Raw genomic sequence first — 5,570 nt, forward strand, 5'->3', positions numbered from 1 at the left:
ACCGGCTTTACATCATTTCATAGTACACAGTGACGCTGCGAATGCAACCCTTTAAATGGTACTGGGAAATAGTTTGCACAAAACAATCCCAGTACTTTAGCACTGTGCATTTAGTTCTGGAACTAAAGCGGTATGAAATGTCCTTTTATCAGCTGTTTGGACTCTCATTCTAATGGCCCCCATTCACTTCAGAGGACCCACTGGTGATGTGATGCTACATTTCTATATGGTGAAGAAACAAACTCATCCTCTTTGGGCTGGTACTCTGTGTGTTTCCACTGCAGGAACCAGGAACTAAATGCCCCTCAGAAAGTCCCTGCTGGCGAGGTGGTACTTTTTCAAAGTTCCGGAACTTACGGGGGCGGGACTTGGCGCTAAACATCCTGATTGGTTGAGTTTGCAAAATATTAATGTTATTGTGTAAAGAAATTTAATTTTTTAAGTATTTCAGGCGAGAATGTAGTTGTTTAAAACTCAAATCTGTGGTTAATTCATAAAGACAGCGCCTATTTTAAAATATGTTTCGCCGATTTCAGAGACGGTGACCTCCACGCGATCAGTGAGAGATCAGTGATCATGTAGGCGCAGAGAAGCAGGATTATTTTGGGGTAAATCTGAAAGGTAATCTTTGGTATGTATTCAGTGTATCTATATGTTAAAATGAAAATAAAAAGAGGTATATTATTTCATTTCATTGTAATGGCTGTATATACACATATCCCTGAACTAAGTACATATCTGCGGCTATTATTATGCTTAAATGAAAACGAAAGGAGGCAGTGGTATTTTATATCATATTTCGTTTAATTGTAAATATACGGATTTAAAAATTGCAGTAGTCAAGGCGAGCTGACTGAAGTTATCAAGGACGCTGTTGTTTGCAGATTAGTTTTGTGATTAGAATGTTAAAGGTTACAAAAACATTTCTTAGAATGTTTAACTACAAATAACATTATAAGGATGTTCCGAAAATGTAGAACGTTTTCTCTCTACATTACGAGAATGTGATGTTATACGAACATTCCATAAACATTAAGAATGTTTCGTTCTAACATTTCAGCTTAAAAAACAAAACCAAAAAAACATCAGTGAACGTTCCCTGGTAGCTAGGTTGTCTCTCAAGCCGTTTAAATAGCATTTACACTGGCAAGGTGCAAACTAGCACAATATTAATTCTCACAATGCATTCAAAAGAGTCCCCTCACTTGTACAGTAAGTAGGGCATAATCCACTTTATAGCATCCCATTTAAAAAAAAAATCTAAGTGGTCAGCAGGGACCCTACAGCGTGGCGGAAGATAGCCGACCATTCAGTGTTCTGGCTGAACCTCACATGGTGTTTTAGTTACAGCAAACGTGCCCGCCTCATGGAAACTCTCAGATGAGGAGCCACTGGGCCGAGCTCCAATCATGCCTGAGCCACAGGAGAAAACCATGCGTGCAGCTGTTCCCCGGGAGTGGACAGAGGGAAAACGGAGGGAGACAGCACTTGTCTTGCCATAATATAGGGCAGATAAAGCCCTTCTCCGAAGTCCGACAGTTTTCCGCTCCCCTCACTCCAGCACACCTCTAAAAGTTTCCGAAAGTGGCTACCCTCGCTGTTGTGGATAAATGTCAAATTATTTATCCGCAGGTGAGGTTATGCCAAGGATAAAGCCCAAGCCCATGGAACACAAGAAGTCTGAACAAGTTTCCATTTCTTGACTTGATCTTCACTTCAACCGCTGCACATGACTAGGGGGAACTCATAAGTAAGCGCTGGTACGGTTTCCCCTCTGTTGTGTATATTTGGGCACTCATCTGAAAATATACATGGCGATGCTTGGCATGTCATTTCTGACCACATATTGACATATTATGGCATGACTGAGGTCAGCGCCTAATCATATATGAAGAGGAAGGTTTCTGATTACACCTGATAGTTTTTCCTTCAAACGGAGGACTAATTAGTGATCATAAGGCTTTATCGTTCCTATCCCTGGGTGTGTTTATTTCTCTGCACAGAGGCATGACTTTGCTTCAGTTTTCAATCTCTCCGTTCTTCTGTATCTCACTGTCTTGTTTAGGAATCTGAAGAAAGTGAGGTGTTCAATTTCATCACGCTCCAAGTCAGAGTAAAGAAAACAAACGGATGTCACATGCTTGTATAAACGACTGCCACCGCTTTCTCTAGGGATCTGGGTAGGGTTGCACCAGCCTTGGTTGAAGGAATAGTTGAAATTAAAATGTGTTTAAAATTGTCTCGCCCTCTGGCCGTCCAAGATTTAAACGCATTTGTTTCTCAGTTGGAAAAGATTTGCAGAAATTTAGCATTGAATGAACTGCTCAGCAATGGATGCTCTGCAGTGAATGGGTGCCGTCAGAATGAGAGTACAAACAGCTGATAAAAACATCACAATAATCCACAGCTCTCTAGTCCATCAGTTACCATCTTGTGAAGCCAAAAGCTGTGTGTTGGTAAGAAACAAATCCAATATTGAAGACGTTTATGAATTCCTAAAATACAAGTTCATAATTCATAATACACTTCCTCTAGTGGAAAGGTGTATTTCATACCAGAATCCAACCATACATTCGTTTAGAGCCATTTTGGTCTTTGTCAGCTTGTTATCTGTGCATATTTCTCTCCTGATTCATGCAAGATAACTTTTTCACTGGAGGAAGCAGCATTATGGATTATGGACTTGTATTAGCTGCAACAGTTTGAAGTTATAGCTGTTTGGATTCTCATTCTGACGGCACCCATCCACTGCAGAGGATCTGTTGGTGAACAAGTCACGGATTGATCTAACTACACCATTCTGAAGGTAGAAATTTTAACAGTGAGCCTAGCAGCTGACTTTGTGATCGACAGGAATGCATTCAGGATTCAAGCACATACCTGAAACCCAAGCAATCCAGAGTCTGTACACTTTGTGCCGCTCCAACCGCAGGAAGTCATAGAAATTCCTTGGCCAACATCGAGGCCAGAGTCACCTAAGCCACCTCACCCATAATAATCATAAAAACACTCCCATTAAGCAGTACCAGACCACTTCAATCCTCCGTTTCTTACATAGACTAGACAGAGAAGTTAATATCAGTAAGGGAGATAGGATCTCTGGATCTCTGCTGTGTTTAGACTCTGCTCTAAACACTGGCTCAGGTTTGCATGCTTTCACTGGACTTCCTCGTCGTGTTTGTTTGGTCAGCGCAGCACCCTTCATACCTGCTGCAAAACACACAGACTCACATGCTTATCGAGTTCAGGAGGCGAGCAAAACATTAGTCTGATTGACAGGTGATCTGACCAATAATAACACAGAATCTACAACTTGTGCCCGACGAACAGGAGAGTAGATTAAAGTTGGTGGACTTGAACTTGACAAATAGTGTGTACTGACATCTTTCCGTGTTTTTCTCCATCTGATGTTCATTCGTGTTTATTTTGTGCGGGTCTTTGCAAAAGGTCAATTATGAGTTTATATATTGCAATTCTGCCTTATATCTCACTATTTGAAGAAAAAAAAACGTTAGAATTGTGAGATAAAATACACATTACCTTATTTTTTACTCCAAGGTAGTAATGAGATTCTGCATATACTGTACTGTAAATGACACACTGAAATAGACAATTAGGAGGAGGAGAAAGACTGAAACAGTGTTCTCTTGTAAAACATACTGAACTTCAATTATCTTTATATATAATATTTTCTTATTTTCTTAGAAAACCATTTTGACTTGTCCCTTAGTTTTTTATTATTATTTAGTTATATTTTTATTTTTGTTTAATTATTTTTGCATGATGCAAATTACAATTTATGAATAAATAAACCAGACCCAGATAATAAAGTTTAAAAATAAACATATTATTAAAATATAGCCGAAATACATTAACATTATATCAACATAAAACATGAAACTACTGTTTACTAACCTTTTGTGTTTAAAGATCTATCCGATACTGGATATTTAAGCACACAAAAATAAATAAATAAAAAATGTAAAGCATGCAGGACAAGTAATATTTTTTTTTTTTTTTTTTTTTTTTTTTTTTACCGAATAAATAGTTTAAGTGCTTTAACAAACACATAAGATTCACCTTTCGGCCTCCTGGCAATATTTTCTTCCATTGCAATTTACTAAACGTACTTGATAAATAGAAAATAATAATAATAATAATAATTATGAAAGGGCCACTCAAAAACACTTTTCTGTGCAAATCAACTTCTGTCTGAAATGCCGTCGATGGAGCTTAAACCCGGAAGCAGGAACATTCCTCTAAAGCACTAATCATAGTAAGAATGCTGTAAACGGGTAAAGATGGCTTCAGATTACACACTCAGCCCTGAGCCGCTGCACACAGACCCTAAACCTCTCAGAGCACCAGTGTCTCTCTATATGAGCTTTCCCACAATCCTCCTCACACATGTTTAATCTCACACCCACTGTGCCAATCCATCACGAACGTCAGCCCAGTGCACTACCTTCGAGAACAACACCTACAGTGCTGCCAAACAGACTGTTGAGTCTGATGAAAGAGAGCAGAAATAATCATTCAGCACCAGAAAGTACTCCTCTGTGTGGGATTTATCATTTTCAGGAACATTTTTTACAAAGAAAAACAGGAAATCATGCTCATTAAAAGTACACTACCATTCAAATGTTTGGGAACAGAACTTTATTTAAGTAATAGTAACACTTTTATCCAACAAAATGACAGTATAGACATTTATAATGTGATAAAAGATTTATATTTCAAATAAATGCTGTTCTTTTGAACTTTCTATTCACCAAAGAATCCTGAAAAATAAAATGCATCACAGTTTCCACAAAAGATATTGTGCAGCAACTGTTTTTAACATTGATAATAATCAGACATGTTTCTTGAGCAGTAAATCATCATATTTGCATGATTTCTGAAGATCATGTTAAACTGAAGACTGGAGGAATGATGCTGAAAATACAGCTGCACAAAAATAGAGTTTACAACATATTCACATAAAAAGCAGACACTTCAAACTGTAAAAATAAAAATTTATATGTATTTCATATTAAAATAAATGCAGCCATGGTGAGCATGCAAGACTATTACAAAACATTAATCAACAACAGCCAATCAGAGTATATTCCTCTTTAGAAGGAGATTTTTAGACCAATGAAATCGCACAGTGGGCGGAGCTAACAAGCAGAAAGCTAAATGTCAACCACTTTTCTGTCGCTTCTGGTTAGGAAACTTTATTATTACAGAAATTGTTACACACACACAAATAAAACAAAGTCAGCATCCATAGCTCGTCATCAAGCCGTATTGTGTCTGTTTCTGAAGGATAAGTGTCATTCTATCCTTTACGTGAGATGTTTTACAGCGAATTACACCAGCTTTGCGTTACCAGAACGGATTGTAGATCTAAAAAGCAGAATGTCTGGAAAAACGTCCAAAGTATCACAGACATAACTCACTATGTACTTTGGACTCCAAATACATCCAGCAATTCCCAGTCTGACTCTGAAGACTCGCACCATCCAAACAAGCACCACAGCTTCTCATGTGTTCGAGAAGGCATCGGGAAATGTTATTCAGGCTTCCTG

This window comes from Carassius gibelio, chromosome A12 (assembly GCF_023724105.1).
Source record: "Carassius gibelio isolate Cgi1373 ecotype wild population from Czech Republic chromosome A12, carGib1.2-hapl.c, whole genome shotgun sequence".
Classification (NCBI taxonomy): domain Eukaryota; kingdom Metazoa; phylum Chordata; class Actinopteri; order Cypriniformes; family Cyprinidae; genus Carassius; species Carassius gibelio.